Source organism: Ictidomys tridecemlineatus, chromosome 4 (assembly GCF_052094955.1).
Source record: "Ictidomys tridecemlineatus isolate mIctTri1 chromosome 4, mIctTri1.hap1, whole genome shotgun sequence".
NCBI lineage: Eukaryota > Metazoa > Chordata > Mammalia > Rodentia > Sciuridae > Ictidomys > Ictidomys tridecemlineatus.
In genome coordinates, this window is record NC_135480.1 from 61723012 (window position 1) to 61741026 (window position 18015).

The 18015-nt window shown below is 50.2% G+C and overlaps 1 protein-coding gene and 1 long non-coding RNA gene across 3 annotated transcripts in view; one reads left to right on the top strand and one right to left on the bottom strand.

Annotated features, from left to right (window-relative positions):
- The first annotated feature begins 318 nt into the window (after positions 1-318).
- P2ry6 (pyrimidinergic receptor P2Y6) overlaps positions 319-18015 on the top strand; it is a 35913-nt gene continuing 18216 nt past the window's right edge. The window contains exon 1 of one of the 2 annotated variants that reach the window (XM_005323171.4): positions 319-502. The gene's annotated coding sequence lies outside the window, so the exon portion shown is untranslated. Of the gene's footprint in view, positions 503-10579; positions 10764-18015 lie in introns of those variants that run through there. The other variant, XM_040284924.2, reaches the window with a different exon arrangement.
- The window catches only part of LOC144377135 (uncharacterized), a 29633-nt gene continuing 26269 nt past the window's right edge, over positions 14652-18015 (bottom strand). Inside the window, exon 2 of the long non-coding RNA XR_013437796.1 lies at positions 14652-17527. This is a non-coding gene — a long non-coding RNA (uncharacterized LOC144377135). The remainder of the gene's footprint in view (positions 17528-18015) is intronic.

An 18015-nucleotide genomic window follows, 5' to 3' on the forward strand; every position in this document is an offset into this window, starting at 1 on the left:
TAGTAGGTGCTCAAGAAATTATACTTCATATTCTTCCTCACTCCTCCCCCGTCCCCTGCCGACGACCTCAACTCCACCATTCCGGAACTGTAGAATGTCAGAGTTGGGAAGATGGGAGAAATCACGATTCCTCAACCCAATACACCCCCATACACGCCAGAGTAGGAGTCCCTCCGAAAGGGATCCTCACTTGAGACCTGCACTCAGTCCGAGCCCAGGAGCCGCCCCCTGCAACCCGCGGCCTCTTCCAGACAGGATCACCGCCTCCTTGTCCCCCTCCTGGGCCATCAGCCCAGCTCAATCCTGTCTGGGCGGGACTCCAGCGCGGGTGCCAAGCAGTCAGAGTCACAGCTCCTCCCCGCCGCCTTTTGCTCTCACCGCGCGGGCGCCAGAGACATTTGGGGCCCCTGCAATCACAGCCTCTGAGGCACCTGCCGCTCTGTTTGTGGGTTCGCCGCCTAGCACCTGAGCGACGACTGGGAACTGGTGCTGCGCTGAGCAGGTAAGGGATGCGCATGGCGGACCAAAGGGACAGCGGGTGGGGGCGCGCATGTAGGGCAGGACTGCTCACCTGGTGACGGTCCTAATGAGATTCCCAGGTGTGAGTCGGGGTGAGGGGGGGATCCTGGGCCGTGACTACTGTGAGCAGAGGGTTGTGCACAGTTAGTGTATGTCCTGCCCAGAGTGCCACAAGTGACCAATGGATTGTGGAGTGTCTGCAAGAAGTGTGTATGATACCCATCTGTAGCTGGGAGTGACTTTGCCAGGGTAGCCCAGGGCTTCCACCACGTGTGCGCCATGTGACAGGAGCCCTTGTCCCCCAAGTGCATTGCCTATGTGTTGTACAAGTTGTGAGATGTTTTGTGAGCACATCTGTGGCCCCTGTGGTGTGCAGAGCCAGGAATGGAGCGTTGTGCGGTAGTGGCACAGACAGGTTTCCCATGACCCTGGGGGACTCTCACTTTTGCACCCAGCACCTCTGAGCTTGAGAGAGTTGACCCCAATCTGAGTGGAGGGAACAAACTAGACTCCATACTAATCCTCCCCCACCTGACTCACACACACATCTATAAGTGTGAACTCTTCCATTTTTTTTATCTCCAAAATTCCTGTGGGTTTCACATTCCTGTCTATAATATTTCTGCATTTGTTTTAATATAAAAATACTGCTCTGATAAAAGCTCACCCAGTGTGTTGACTCAAGGCCTTCATGCTCCTATCCTGTTCTCAGAGCCCTCCAGCACCTTGTACAGCCCCTGCCTGTCCCCCAAACTGAGAAACAAGGACTTAGACTCCACAGAGCATGGTTGCATGGTTAGGTGTGTGGTGTGTGCGGTGTGTGTTGTGTGTGTGTTGGGGGATGTCTTCGTGACTTCTAGTAAAGGGGCAGGGGAGCTGGGCTTCTGGCGAAGAGCCCTGACCTTCAATGGCTCTCACCTCTACTATACCTGCAGGACCCCAGGGGACCATGGAGAGTGGGTTTCTTTAGCAGGCTGCCATCTGGGATTGCCAAGGTGCACGGGTTGTGCAGAAGTGGTTCAGACCCCAGCTCTGGCACATTACCTGATGTCCATGGGTGAAGCCCTCTGTGCCTCAATTTTTTTTGCAGAATGGAGATGTTAAAGCATTGTTTTCTAAAGCTATGACAAGAAGACTGACAAGAGTTCCTGGATATAAGTTGCCTAGCACAGTCTCCGGCACAGAAAAACCCTAACAGTCAGTGACAAAACTGTAATAACAGTGATGGAGACTCCCACATGAGTGGGTCCCTGCCCACCCAGAACCCTCAATTCTCATAGAGCCAATGATTCCGGTGAGCTGGGCAGGTGGGAATCTGAGACCCCCCCATTTGCAGAACCCGTTCCTGTCCCCAGGTGGTACCATTGTTGCATTCTCAGTGACTCCCTGATGCCTGGCCTTGTGGAGTCAGAGAACGTGCAAGTCTGCAGAGCATGGGAAAGAGGCTAAAGGGGAAATGCAGGGTAGCCTGGGGCTTGGATAGAGACCCGCCCAGCCTGATAACCAGGGCAGGATCAGACACTTATGCACTTCCGGGGTGGGATGGGGGGGGAGGGGTGAGAACTAGCAGAGACAGGGGCTGGAGTCCCTCTGCCAGAAATGAAGAAAGGCAAGATGAGCAGGATGAGGGACATTTGTTTGGTCCTTGGACCAGTGCAGGCTCTGAGAGCTGGAAGGGAGCCTGTGAGGACAGAATTGAGCTGCAGGCCCAAGCGGAACAGTAGACCCCTCAGGCAGGGCTTTGTTTCTGGGGCTAAAACATTTATGTTGGCAGAGCAAGAGCCCCATTCCTGGTAACTTCATTGGGCCTGTTTTAATAAGGTGCCCAGAGGCCTTGGAGAAAAAGGGGACATAAAAGGCAGTGTTGGGAGTTGTGGAAACATTTGTGGGGAGGGCACCTAAATATATCTCCCGTGGCAGGGTACCATGATGGGCTGGTGGGAGGCTTGGGCAAGGGTAAGGGCCATTGTCCTTGCTGCCCAATGACCTCCAGCAGGGAGTGCTTCTGCTCCAGAAGCCCCAAGTACCACTCCACAAGCTCTGGAGGAAGGAACCTTCCTGGGCAGAAGGAGGTCTGGCCCAGCCCTGACTTGCCTGGTGACCAATGAGGCCAGATTTCTCTTCTCAGCTATTAGGGAGCTGGAACCACGTGAAGTTGGTGTCACTTCTGGTCCCAGTTTCCTTTCATCTACAGTTCTGGTTATAATTGTTTATGATTCCAGTCCTAGCCCTACAAGTCTATAATTTTTCAAACATTCGAAAAGTCTATAATCCAAAGTTCAACTTTCTACTATTCAGCTCTGAGGATCCCTGATTCCAGCTCTCATGCTGGAGGATTCTGCCCCCAGTTTTGGCAATCGAACATTCTCAAGCTGCTAAACTACCAGGGAAGATGGACCGGGGGCCACTTTGGCAGAATCAAGAAGCCCCAGAAAACGCCCCCTCCATCCCATCCAGCCTGGGCTAAAGGACTGTTCCTGATTTTAAAAGGCCAGCTGCTCCTGGGATGGTGACAGTGAACCTAAAGGCTCCTTATCATCAGGCAGAAGTGGTCAGAGGAACCTGTGGCTGGTGCTCAGAGGAGGGAGTCTTTGGAGAGGGAAAGGTTCAGATCCCGGTGTATGCCTTCCTCAGGATGGGGGAGCTGGGGGGGCATGGGCACCTTCAAGGGCCTTTTAGAGGAAGAAAAGAGGGAACAAGAAATGGGGCTAGCGGGGCGCAGTGGTGCACCCCTATAATCCCAGTGGCTCAGGAGACTGAAGTAAGAGGACCATGAGTTCAAGGCCAGCCTCAGCAAAAGCGAGGGACTAAGCAACTCAGTGAAACCCTGTCTCTAAATAAAATACACTATAAGGCTGGGGATGTGGCTCAGTGGTTGAGTGCCCCTGAGTTTAATCCCTGGTACCACCCCCCCACAGCACAAAAAAAGCAAAAGAAATGGAATTAAAGAGACTCAAAGGCAAGTCCTGTTCTCTGAGACCTACCCTCCAGCCTTAGCAGTGGACAGGACTCCAATGGAGTGAGCCGGAGCCACAGCTGCTCAGCCAACCTTGACCTCAGCGCGTGCTGGGAGTGGAGGGACTGCAATGCCAGCTGCAGCTCTGTGACTTTGGACCAGCTCTTTTCCCTCTCTGGACCTCACTTTCCTTATCTGACCTCACTTTCCTCCTCCATAAAACCAGCAAGTAGGACTACGACTGCTTGCCCTGCCTGTCTTCTACCACTGGGAAAGTCAGAGCGGTCCTTGGAGGACTGACCATCCCTAGACATGAGCCCAAAGAGTGAGTAGTGAATGAATGAACGAATAATCAAGTGAACAGATGTGAAAACGCTGCAAACTGAGTGATGACTATGGTCTTCTTTCTTTCCTCCCACCCAGCCTGTACCGCCGTGTAAGAAACTGATCTCAAACTAAAAGACTGACAGCCTGCTGGGTGGGGGGCTGTTCTTTGGAGAACCCAGGATTGGCTGAGAGTTTAGATGGAGGCTGGGAACTCTCCAGGTGTCACCTGTTGCCCTGCAGCATTTCCACTGCCAGTAGTCCTGAGGGGTCCTGGGTTCCCAGGAGGTGGAGTGGTGGCCCAGGACCAAGTAGCTGTTGGCACAGATAGAGGGGGAGGCAGCCCTCGTTCTCCAGACCCAGGCAGTGTGAGGTGCTGGGTCAGTTCCCACAGCAGCCCTGGCAGGAGGGAGAGGCTTGGGCACAGCCTGGACTTCTTCCTTCATTTTTCCTTCTTGCTCATTCTCCCATTCAATATCAAGCCCCCATGAATCTATCCTCAAATATCTCTCCAGTGGTTCCCTTGTTTCTATCCCTGTGACCTTGGCCCAGCTCTAAAATCCTCCCAGCCTCCTCTCCTCCAGCCCATCTCTCCCTCTACCCTCACCCATCAGAGTGACTTCTCCAGCACAAGCCTGACCACTCTCTCCTTTTCCTGAAGCGGTCCCATGGCTCTATGGCTCACATGATGCCAAACTCCATGGGCTTCTTATTGATTCAGGCCACCCCCATTGACCCTTGCAGACCCCTCTAGCCATAGTTCCTTCTCAGCCACGCCCAACCCCTGCTCTTTCCTACATCCTGCTCTTCCCTGAAGCAGGAATGGTGCCTCAGGCCTTGTGAGTTCTGGTCATGCTTCAGGACCAGCTCGTCCCTCTCCCTGGGTATATCAGAGAGTCCACAGGAATGACTTTCTTGTGCACAGGCACAAAAAAGTGTGCCTGGATTCTTGTTCTGGATGCCATGTGCACCCCCTCTGCACTCTGCAGAAGCCCTAGCTGCATCCTGCCTGCCTTCCCTGGGCAAGGTCCACGCTCTATTTCTCTAAGCACGACTGACCTTGGCCTTACCAGAGGTCTGGAGAGCAGGGGTAATGTTAGAGAATCACATATATGAAAGGACAAGTCTAACCAGGTCTTCAGGCCTCTCTGCTCTTGGAATCCACTCAGTTCCCTCTTGGGATCCCCTCCTAAGCATCCTCTAGTTCTTCCCTTAACCCCCATTAGAAGCTATGTCACAGGCACATCACCCATCATCCAGGCCCCAGTGCCCAGGGCCTCTCCCCACCTCAGGGCCACAGCTAGAAGGAGAAAAGTCCTGCAATGCCATTGCCCCATCTCAACATCCAGTTCTCGAGCCCCAGAGAAGACAACCTTGTGGCTCTGAGAAAGCACCTTGACTCTTGTGACCTTGCATCACTGTGACAAAGTTAAAAGGTCACTGGAGTGCTCTCCAATCACAATTGCCCTGGCCCCAAGGTGCATTCGGGCTTCTACCTCACACAGCAAAAAGACCTGAAGAAGCTTTGCAAATTTTTTCCTTAATGTTCTTCAAAGCATTCCTAGGAATCAAGGTCAAAAGTCCAAGACTTCCACCCCATCTCAGCAGCCCTTGCACTGGAAATTTTACCAAATACAGTATCATTTTTTTTGCGGGAATGGATGTGGGCAGCTCTGAAAGGTCACAGCCTTTTCCTTTCCTGCACCCTATGCTGGTCTCTTTGCTTGTATCTCTCTCCCCCTCTTCAGTAAGCCCCTGGAATTCCAGGATCATGACTTTGTACTTGTTATATGTGCTTCCATTTATATATCCCAGTGCAGCCCAAAGTCTGCACAGAGTTGGTGCTCAATATTGCTTACTGATGGGGGCTGGGGTTGTGGCTCAGCAGTAGAGCACTCACCTAGCACGTGCGAGGCCCTGGGTTCAATCCTCAGCACCATATAAAAATAAATAAAATAAAGATATTGCGTCCAACTACAACTAAAAAATAAATAAATATTTTTTAAAAGAATAATGTTTACTGAATTAGATTGTCCTCCCCTTTGTGGCACTCATAGAACATCAAGCAGGATTATTCTAGTGATTAGATCCATTTCCCCAGACAAATATTTGTCTCCCTTTTATCATTAGAGAACCATAAATCCTTGCTATATTTTTCTTTTTTACTTTGTCCTCTAAGAAGCCCATATTAGCCTAGGTTTTATCTATATATATATTAGTTGTAGATGAGCAATATGTGTGTGTGTGTGTGTGTGTGTGTATGGCACTATATCTTTATTTTTTTAATCTATTTCTTTTTTGGCTCTTCAGTAGGATCATGCGGCTTATGTGGCTTTTTCTTTTTCTTTTTTCTTTTTTTGGTAGCAGGGATTGAACCCAGGGGTACTTAACCACTGAGCCACATCCCTGGCCCTTTTAATATTTTATTTAGAAACAAGGTCTCAATAAGCTGCTTAGGGCCTCACTAAGTTGCTGAGGCTGGCTTTGAACTCGCTATCCTCCTGACACAGCCTCCTGAGTTGCTGGGATTACAGGCGTGTACCTGGCCATGTGTGGCTATTTTCTGAGCTACCTAGACCTTTCTGAACAGAGGTGTAAATTCTAAAGCAATCAATAATAAAACCCCATTATCTCCTAGATTATTATGACAAGGTCCACTGGCTTCTTGTATTTGTTACTTTTCTCCTTTGTCTCTCTGCCACACTGACGCCTGGCCCAGTCTTAGAGGGAGACACTGCGGCTGTATGGGGCAGTGGATTGATTCAAAGCATTATGTTCAAAGCTTGACTCAACCACTACTAGCTCCATGAATGCTGGGCTAGTTGCTTACCCACTGGGTGCCTCGTTCCCCATCTGCAATATGAGGGTAATTATGTTACCTGCCTTAGATGGTGTGAGGGTTAGTTAAGCTCTTCTGTGTGTTAATAGCTAACAATTCCTGGCCAGTGGTGAGCACCATGCAAGTGTTTGACAGTGTTTGTGCCATTCCCTTCAGTGGGGACCATAGGGAAAGCTGGCTCTGTAGAGCATTCTATATCAGTGCTTCTCAAATGTTAGCATGCCCCAGAGTCACTGGGAGTTCTGATCAGTAGGTCAGCATGGGGCCTCATCCTGTAATTGAGTTGTGGCTGGGATCCACTGAGATGATCCAGAGGGGAATGAAGCCTGGGACTCGTGCCCCTGAGCTCCATTCTGAAGCTCCAGGCAGGCAAGGCGCTATGCTGAGGACAAGAATCATGATTCTCTTGCACACCACAAAGTCACCAGCATTCAGAAGGGCCCAATAAATGTAGATTGAAGGAATGGACCAAAAGCCCAGTGAAGTACGGATTGAAGTTTGAGGATAGTGGTCAGGGCTCCCTTGGTCCAGGTATGGCTCTGTCCTTTTTGGAACACCCATTATCCCAAATTCTGCCCTTTGAATTCCAGAATTCAGAATGATTAGCCTGAAGCCTTATTTTGAGCTAGTAGCTGACTGGGTAAATCAGGGACCACACTCTTAAAGGGACCTTTGCCTGCCTTTTCTGAGTGTTCTGGCCAGGGCTTGTAGGATGGCTGAAGAGGGGAGCCCACCAGATCATCAAACCACCTATCCTTGGGAAAACCCTGTGACCTCTGGGAGGAAGCAGAAGGTCCGGCATCCATCCAAAAATTACTCCTCGTTTTCCATCTTTCCGGGTTCAGAAAGTTTCTTATCTGCAACTTGTCGCTGAGCTAAACTAGAGCCCTGCTTGTGCCAGGCGGGATGTGGGTGCACACATATGTGGGTACATGTGGGTGTGCTATGGGGGAGCATGCCTCCGAGTACGGCAGGTGCCTGAGCATGTATGCACCCACACAGGTGGACTTGTGTGCCAGGGTCTGGATGTGCTGTGCGTGCCTCAGAACAGGATCACACCCACAGAAGTGTGCTTCTTGCACCCCTGCCAGCTCTCCACAGCCACTGCCTTCCTAAAATGTCCAACAGCAGACCCCAGGCCCTGGACAGGATGAGGGGTTCAGGGTGCAGAACAGGAAAACTGAGGCTCAGCGAGAGCGCCCAGTGTCCCCAGTCTGAGGACACCACCAACCTTGCTGCCTCTAAGCCTGGAGTGCGGTCAACTAAATGGTTCCTGCCAGAGCTCATCCCAGGCCATAGAGACCCTTTTCAGCCCTTGCCAGTGGGTGGGGATAGCTCCATTCCATAACTGGGTCAAAAAGATGAGACCCACCCAGGGGAGGGCCCAGGACTGCACTATTAGTGCAGCCCAGGGCCAGGAAGGAGGATCCTGAGACTGAGCCAGCAGTGGCTGCCTGGGGGCAGGGCCTCCTGAGGCAGGGCCCCAAGATCAGTCGGGGTGTTTTTGGTCAGCTTCAACCAAGAAGAACATGGGTATAAACGGCAGAGCACTTGACTCATTCTAACATAGGCCATGGGGTCCCTGCTGGTGAGTGAGGGGAGGACAGTGACTAAATGGGCCAGTATCCATAAGCAGCTGAGGGTCTGAGGACAAGGGGGCTGTGACCTTGGCAACCCCCACCCCCAAGAGCTAAGCTGGGAGGGCCTAGTTAATCCTCTAAGCTGTCCCCATCTTCTTAAGTAACTTACTTTTGTGCTGGGGAAATTCAAGAGCCTGCGGTGCCTGGGAACCCCACGAATCTCTCTTGGCATGTGGGCCATCCTGGGACTGTGGCAAGGAGTGCCCGCCTGGGAAAACAAGGCTTGTGGACTGAGGGTTTGCAGGGCCCACCGAGTGGGCAGGCACAGGCAAACACACATGAGAACAAACACACACTCCAGAGCACAGACACGCTTGTGTCTGTACACACTACACAGCGATTCCAAATACACATCCCCTGGGAATTCACGTGCATCTTCCAGGTCAGATTCACACACGGCTGATGAGCCTCAGAAGACATGCATGTACCAAACATTCATGTACAGCTGCCATGCATGGCCTCTCCCCTCCTGGGTACCTCAGGTGGTGATGGGTCGCCCTCAGTTACCTGGAGGCTATGTCTGCTCCTCCCAGGGGTCTCCCTTCTGTCCCTTTCTCCTCTTTTCACCTTCTCACCAGAGGAACAGAGGACGGCCCTTCCTGTGGATGCCTGCCACCAGTCGGGAGCAGAGATAGTTTTGCCTTTTTAAGAACAGGTTCTGTGGAATTTCCACTTATTTCTCATCAAGGATAAGGGCTTGCTCTTGGAGCTCCCTGAGGACCCCAAATTATGAGGAGGCTGGTTTTCAGAAATGTTTTTTTTTTTTTCCATCTGTCATTTGGGGAGTGCTTCATGATACCTCCAAGATGCAGGTACCTTCATTTCTTCCAGGTCACTTAGAGAGTTGAGGCAGACTTAAACAAAACTCTCCCAAGCTTGGCCTGGAGGAAAGTGCTTTCAGCCCCATTGGTGCTTAGAATATGAGAATTGGGCCTGCTTCAGAGCCCAGAGCAAGGGGCAGGCTGGGACTACCAAGTGGGCTAGACATGAGAACTTCATACTCCTTTACCTGTCACTGCCTGAGGTCACAGCCAGCTCCCTCACAGGACAGCGCTCTTCTCCAAAGCTCAGACTGTAATTTACCCGTGTGCACATGCCACAGGAGAGGGTAGGAGGGAGAATAAAGACACCTGTACTTTGCTGCGTGACCTAAGCAAGACTCTGCCCCTCTCTGGGCCTGGCACCCTCCTCTTTGCAGCGGAATGCTGGGTTGTCTGGGGGATGTTCTGTCCTCTGAGCCTGCAGAGGGCTTTCCTAGAGAGAGAAGTGGAAGGCAAGCTCAGGATGTTCCAAACCAAAACCTGGAGATCCTGAGACCTGGAAGCCCTGACTTGGTCTTGGTTCACTGCTGGGATCCACCCAGGCTGGGCCTGGTACAGCACAGGGCCAGGGTCTCCTTTTGTCTGGATGGGCCTCTCCAAAGAGAAATAAGAGGTGGTGGGTGGACAAGGGGGTCCAGCAAATCCAGGTAGGGCCAGTGCTACAGATCGGAGATGGCAGCTCCTGAGTCTCTGCCCCTTACCCTCCCTCACGTTTCCTGTGGCTCTTATCACTACCTATTTACTCATTAACTAAAATAAACCCATTTCCCCTGCTAGAATGCTGGTGCCTCTAGGGCAGGGATTTCCTTTTGTGCCCTCAGGTGCCTCACTCCCTGGATCGAGCAGGTGGTCATTAAGTACTTGTAAAAAAGTTGAGGAAGAGGAGGAGGAGTGCTGAGGAGGAGGAGGAGGAGTAATCTTAGAAATGGGGAGAGGCCATCCCAGGCCTATCACAGACCAGAGGCAGAGCCACCCTCAGTCTAGGAGGGACTGGAGCTAGGGAGGGGGATGGTCAGCGGGGCTCTGCCCTTTCTCCCAACCACCTCTACCTGAGGCTCCCTCCTCAGTCCCTGGGGAGCACATGTCTGGATCCGTGGGGTTGGAGCCACAGACAACAGAACTGTTGTTCTCAGGGTCTCAGTCTCTCTTAATGGACCTTCCAGGCACTGCTGAGAAAACCAGGGTAATTGTTCCCTGTGGCAGTGATGAACAGGAACAGGACTCTCTCCAGACTTGAGAGAAGCCAGGAGAGGGCTGGGTGGGGGTAGGGGAATGGTCTTGGGATGTGCCCCCTCCTGGCCAGGCCCTGGCCCTTAAATCCTCCCTCTCTCCATCCTCCTAGCAGCCCTCGGTCTAGACTGCTGGTGCCTATTCTTGGGGTGAGGTGACTTGCTCCCAGCTGGGTACTGGTTGAGTCAGCCTTGGCATTAGGCACTTGAGCAAGGAGGTCCTCAGGAGCTGAATGGGGCCCTGCCACTCGCCAGCTCTGCGTGGCAGCAAGTCACTTCCCCTCCTCCTCTTTCTCCGTTTCCTCATCTGCTGCTCCCCGGACTGCTGCAGGAGGCAGTCTGTGGTGAGGGGACTGACTAGCAGTAGGGGCTGCTCCACAGGTCAGGATCCACTCCCGTGTTCACGGACTGCAAGCAGAGCGCTCACTAACGCGGGTGAGTTTCCCAGGTGGGTCTTGGGTACTCCCAACTCCTCTGGAAGCTTCTGAGAGCATGCTGTGTTATCTACTTGCTGCCACTGGCGGCTCACTGCTGGGTGCAGCAGGTGCAGGACAGGTGTGGGGGGATCTGCCCACTTGTACCTGGAGCCTGCTGCACAGCTAGAAGGGTTGAGATGAGGCACGCAAGGCATCAGGGGAGGAGGCAGTGACCTGGGGACTGGGCTGTGCCTCGGTGGAGGAGTGGAAGAGTGGGACAGAATTTGGAGCCACATGGGTCTGAGTGTGGATCCTGAATGACACAGGACACTTTTCATTTCTGGGCCTCGATTTCTTACTATGGAAAGTGGGGGGTAGTAATGATCTTTCCCTAAGATTTGTGGGTGTGTGTTGCTTTGTTTTGTCTGGTGATATTGGGAATCAGACCCAGGGCCTCACACATGCCAGGTAAGCACTCTACCATCCAGCTACATCCCCAGCCCCTCCCCTGAGTTTTTAAAAACTCAGGGGAGGGGCTGGGGATTGAGGGTCCCCTTGGGACAGAAGCTGGGCCCTGCCCCAAAGGTTCCCCAAGAGCTTTGGTGGGAGTGAATAGGCAGGATGGCATGATCAAATTCCCATTTGGTCTGCAGAGGAGGCTCCAGGAAGCCTCTTTTTTTTTTTTTTTTGGTATTGAGGATTGAACCCAGGAAGGCTCGACCCCTGAGCCACACCCCTAGCCCTTTTTAATATTTTATTTAGAGACAGGGTCTTACTGAGTTGCTAAGTGCCTCGCTCAATTGCTGAGGCTGGCTTTGAACTCTCAATCCTCCTGTCTCAGACTCCCAAGCCGCTGGGATTATAGGCATGTGCCACTGATTTCTGTCTTCCCACTTAAATCTTGGACAGACCGAGCTGACTCCACGTGAACAATGGGGAAATTGTGTCCCTTAGTCCAGGTGTGACTTGTGAAGTTAGAGAGAGCAGTGTGAATGAGTGTGTCCAAAGGAGCAGGATTTTCTATTGCACCCAACTCTGCTGATCCCACCACAGGGACAGCAGGCAGCCCTCTGAGCACACGCTCAGCCCCAGCTCCTGAAGGTCGTGGGATTCACGTGTCTCGCCACCTCTAGAATGGGCTGAAAGCCAACTCAGGGACAATCTCTCCACCCCTCGGTATGAAATGAAATGAAAAATGAGACTGTCAAGTGCTGTGCCTCTACACGTGTGTGCAAGTCCTTGGGTATGTAGGCATGAGAATGTGCAGTTTGTGAACGTGTGCATGTGTGTGTAGCCTGTGCACGGTCCACACTCTCCAGATCTGGCCAGGTGGGACTAACTTACACTGCCAAACTCACTCTTTGGCTGGGGCTCTTCTCCTCAAAGTTCTTATAATCATTTTTTTTTTTTTTGTATTTCCTCGGCATTTGTTAGTTTACCAGAAAGGGAGGGGGCCACCAACCGGAAACCTAGCAATTGTGTCTGAGCCTGCCCCCCTGGCCCCATCCTGTGGCTTCCCTGGAGACCTGGCCGCTGGGAGCTCCCGCATGGCCCTGTTCACAGGGCCAGGAGCTTGCTGGACACCTCTGTGCACTCCACCTGCCACCACTTCTCCCTCTAAGGCTCTGTCCTGGCTGGCTGCTTTTGCATCATTGTCCCATCAACTCTTTATAACATCCCAGTATCCTCCAGGGATGCTGTCATTGTTCCCATTTTACTGGCAAGGAAATGAAGGCTCAATAAGGGAAATGACTTACCCAGAATACCTAGGGGACTAGTGGCAGTGCTCCGAAGTTTCGACCCAGCTCACTCCGGAAATTTCTTTCTTCACTGTTGAGGCTGACCTGGTGGGCACGTGCTGCCTGGTTGACCGATGAACCCAGGAAAGAGCAAACGAGTAAACCTCACGTTCCGCGTTGAGCTGAAGGAGAAGGTTAAGCCGCCCCAGCAACGGCTGTCATGTATCCAACACCTACAATATGCCCAGTGTTTCACATAAAATGGACCCAGCCCAGGCGATGGTCCCCTCCATTTTGCAGTGAAGGAAGCTGAGGATCAGAGAGGTTAAAGTGTCCTGTCTGCTGTGGGAGCTGGGATCACGGTGTCAGACTCCAGACCCAGAGCTCTGAGCTAGGATTTCTGGTTCCTTAGTGGAGGGCTGAGTCGCCAGAGCCTTGTGACAGATGGCCGTTCCAGAAGAGAACCTGGGGCAGGTCAAGAGTCTCAGGAGGCTGGGTCCCCAGGGCAAGCGCTGCTTCACAGCACCCCAGCCCACCCCTCTCCCTGGGGTCATTTCCCCATTTGCCTCTGAAGTGGGTTTCTATTTTAGTCTGGCGTGGGGATCTGGCAGCCCAGCCTCTGACTCTTCTGCGCTGTCTGGTGACATGTCTAGTTAGAGCCATTGTCCTGCCCAGGGAACATGGCATTTGTTCTCTTCCTGACACCCTCCCTTACAACCTCCCCCAGGGCTGGCCCTGTCTCCTCAGCTCTGTGGAAGGTCAAGGCCTATGCAGCATGCATTGTTGGTCTGAGGAGATGGCCCAGGCTGGGTCAGTGACCTCTGTGCCCAGTCATGTACTGGACACCAGGGGCCCAGGAGCTAGGAGATGTAGGAACTCATGAAGTCCTCAGTAGCTGAGGCAGAGTCAGGCCCCCTGACTCCCAGGGCAGAATGTGTTTTCGTAGCCTCAATGGACTGAGACTGTTCAGTGGCACCAGGAAGCAGATCTCAGCTCAGAATAAGGAAAAGAATCTGTGTCATGCCAGAGGAAAGGGAAGCAGCCACTCAGAGGGGCCCGCAGTTCTGGAGTGCCTTGTGCCTTCTGTTGGGGGATCAGGACATGACAGGGACAGATTCTGGCCAGGGGAAAGAAATCAGACTTCAAAATCCAAGCTGGGTTTGAATCCAAGCACCAGCATTTGCTGACTGTGGGATCTCAAGACAAGTTACTGGACCTTTTGGAATCTCAATTACCCATATGTAAAATGGGGTAATAGAACCCGCCTGAGCAGTTTGTGGAATAGATAAAATAAGAAGCATGTAATATTATCTGTATATCTTAGGAAGTCTTTATTCACCTCCCTCGGTGCCCGGGAGAAATACCCTTAGGCAACAGCTTGTCTAATGGCTGAAGCAAGAGACAAGATTTGTAAGATGTTAGAATCGACCCTGAAGAATCGACAGTACTTGATATTATGATGCACGGTGTCTCATCTCATGTCCTTGCCGTGGTCCTGGCCAAGCTCCTGAGGTAGACATGCCTCCCTAACATGGGGAGGATCGCAAGAGAGGTTAGTGCCTCTGTTTTTTTGTTTTTAATGTGCAGGAGTAAATCAGATAATAGATTGAAAATGAAAACAGCCCTAGGCTTCCGGACCAAGCAGAAGATCTCCCCTCCCAACTCTTGGATTCATTGGTGAGACTCATTGAGGATTTGCTTTAGGCCATATCCACATCAGGTTTTATTAAAGATTTAACTGAGTTAATACTGTAATTTACTTTTTTTTTTTTTTTGGCACCAGGGATTGAACTCAGGGGCACTTGACCACTGACCCATACCCCCAGCCCTATTTTGTATTTTATTTAGAGACAGGGTCTCCCTGAGTTGTTTAGTGCCTCACTTTTGCTGAGGCTGGCTTTGAACTCATGATCCTCCTGCCTCACCCTCCCAAGCCCCTGGGATTACAGGTGCACACCACCACACCCCACAAGAGCTGGTTTTCTAAGGAGCAACACTCCTCCTCTTGGAGGCTGCTTCTCCCTTTTCATTCCAGCTGCCAGAAAACTCAGTCAAAATTCCCTGATCACCTACCTTAGGATCAACATTAGACTGAAGCTTCTGTGTAATTTCTAAATCCCTGAACCTGATTCTAAAAACATCAAGATGTAATTCACATTCCATAACACTTAACATTTCAAAGTATTTTAATATATTCACATTGTCCTGTGGAAATTCACAAGCTCGTGCAATCATCATCACTATCTAATTTCATAATATTTTCATACCAGGAAAAGAAACCCTGTGCCTCTTAGCAGTTACTCCCCATCCTTTTTCTCTCCCCACCCATCTGCCACAGAAACTACTAATCTCCTTTTCTTATGAATGTGCCTATTCTGGAAATTTCATGTAAGTGAAATCAAACAATATATGCTTTGGGGTGTCTGGCCTATTTCACTCAACATAGTGACTTCAGGGTTCATTCACATGACGTGGATCAGAATTTCATTTTCATAGCTGAGTGATATTCCATTGTATGGGCATGCCATGTTTTGTTTACCTGTTCATCAATTGATGGACATTTAGATTGTCCGTCAATTTTTAGCTGTTATTAATAATGCCAGTATCTATGTTCAAGTTTTTGGGTAGATATATGTTTTCAATTTCCTTGGGTATATACCTAGGCGTGGAACTACAGGGTTCTACAGGCGTTCCATGTTTAACTTGTTGAGGAGCCTCCAGACTGGTTTCCAGAGTGTCTGAGCCATCTTAGACTCAACAGCAGTGCGTGAAGTTTCTGATTTCTCCATGTCCTTTCCAACTCTCTTCTTTGTCTATCTTTTTCATGACAGCCATCCTAGTGGGTCTAAATTAATAGTATAGCGTCCGTCGACTTGCATTTCCCTAACCATTCCTTTTTGTGTGTTATAGATATTTTTGCCATTTTATTGTATGTATTTCAGAGGCCTTTTAGGACATCTTTTATGGAGCAAGCTCCCCTTAGAATGGGAGAGTCCTGGGTTTGGATCCTCCCTGTTTCTATCCGCTGTATGACCTTGTGTATTATTGGACACTGAGTCTCAGTTTCCCAACTTGTTAAATGTGAATTAAAGCCAGGTGTTGTGGCACACGCCACTGCAATCCCAGTGGCTTGGAAGGCTGAGGCAGGAGGATCACGAGTTCACAGCCAGCCTCAACAACTTAGCAAAACCCTGTCTCTAAATAAAAAAAATAATAATAAAAAGGGGTGGGGATGTGGCTCGGTGGTTAAGAAGTCTTAGTTCAATCCCTGGTACCAAAAAAGAAAAAGAGAAACCAGCTCTTTAGGTACTTAGCTCTAGTACCAAGACTCTGTACCCAGTAAACAGCAGCTCCTCTTTCCCCCTCTCCTCCCAGCTCCTGGAATCCACTATTCTACTTTTTGTCTCTATAACCTGGTCCACTCTAGGCATCTCATATAAGTGGAATCATACAATATTTGCCCCTTTCCATATGGGTTATTTCACTTGGCATATTATTTTCAAGGTTCATCCATGTTATGGCACATTATCAGAACTTCGTTGCTTTTTAAGGCTGCGTAATAATATGTTGTGTGTATATAGCACATTTTGTTTATCAGTGTCAATGGGCATTGGGTTGCTTTTTGGCTACTGTGAATAGTGCTGCTGTGATCCTTGCTGTAGAAATGGTTGTTTGAGTCCCTGCTTTCAGTTCTTTTGGTTGGAATTCTAAGAGTGAAATTGAGGGAGGTATGTTAATTCTATGTTTGTTTGTCTATTTATTTATTTATTGAGAAACCGGTCATACTGTTTTTCACAGCTGCTATATCATTTGACTGTCAGATCAGTAATGCAAAGGGTTCCAATTTCTCCATCTGCTCACCCACATTTTTTACTTCCTGTTTTAGGGGTTTTGTTTTCATAATAGCAATCCTAATGGGTGTGATGTGGTGACTCCAGGTTTTAATTTTCATTTCCTTAATGGTGATGTTGAGCATCTTTGCGTCTTTATTGGCTATTTGCATATCCTCTTGGAGAAACATCTGTTCGAGTCCTTTGTTGATGTTTGAATTGGGTTGATTTTTGTTGCTTGCGTCGAGTTGCAGGAATTCTTTATATATTCTGGATATTAGCCCTTTATCAGACATATGATTTTCAAATATTTTCTCCCATTCTGTGAACTGCCTCTTCACTCTGTTGATGATGCACTTTGATGCACAAAAGTTCTGACTTTTGATGAGATGCCATGTATCTATTTTGTTGTTTTTGTCACCTGTGCTTTTGGTATCAAAGTGTTCGGGGCTGTCTGATTGCAAGTGTCAAATGTAATTAACTTGGGCAAGAAAAAAATTCATGTAAATAAAAGAGTCCAAGGTAGACCTAGATCTGACGTATAGCTAGATCCAGCAGTTACAGTGATTCTATCAGCATTCTATTTTTTGTATTTTTGTTAGTCATATTTTCATCACTATAATCAAAATACAGAACCAGAACTACTTAGAGGAGAAAAAATTATTTGAGGCTCAAAGTTTCAGAGGTTCAGTCCCTGTTCATTGCTCTGGACCCAAGGCGAGGCCAAGAATCATGGCGGAGGTCCTGGCGGGGCAAGGACCTCAGTTGAGTGCAGCCAGGAAGCAGAGGGAAGAGTAAGGCTCCAGGGATAAAATATAAGCCCCCAAAGCATGCCCCTACTGTGTGACCTACTTCATTTATTCCCCAGATGCCAAGAGTTACCACCCAGTGCAATAATCCTTTCAAATTATTCATCAAATAGATTAATCCACGGATTGGGTTACAGCTCTTATCATCATTTATTTCTGAACCTTGTTCCATCGTCTCACATCAGCTTCTGGGGGACAGCTCACATCCAAACCCTAGCAGTATCCTTTCTCCTGACTTTTTGCCGGGTTCCTACATTCTCCCTTCAGTTCTTCCCAGCAGTACTGTGGTCCTCACCGCTGATAATCCAGGAGAAAAGAGAGAGGGAAGCTTTCATGCTGGCTCCACCTAGATTGCTGAGGCAACTCTAATCGGTTGTCCCCGTTGGCTCTGCGTCAGGTGTCCACCTTGAATGAAAAAGATTAGCACTGAATAGGGCAGGAGGCTCCCCATAGAAAGAGGTGCTGGACAGTCAACCATTCCTCCCCACCAAAGAATCTGGGAATCTGATGGGCAGCCAGGGTTGGGAGGTCTGCTTGAAAGGGCGCCCCTCAGCTTAGGCTTCTCAGCAAGGCCTGCGAGAAGGAGAAGGACTCCTAGTTGTTCCCTGCAGACTTTCTGAAGGAGGCAGCCCTGTGGCTGGTAGGAGAGTGAGACCAGGACAGGCTGAACTGGTATACTGACAGCTCCAGCCCTGCTTGCCACCCTCAAGGGCCTCATTCAACCTCTGCCCTCCCTGTTCCCTCTACCTGAAGTGCCCTCTGCCGCATGTTCACTTGACCATTTATTCCTGCCCCCTCGGTGAGCCTCCCCTGCCTGGGCTCCTGCATGACTCAGGCACTGATGTCTGCCTCACGCTACAGGGCACAGATACATGTCCCCTGTCCACACTGAG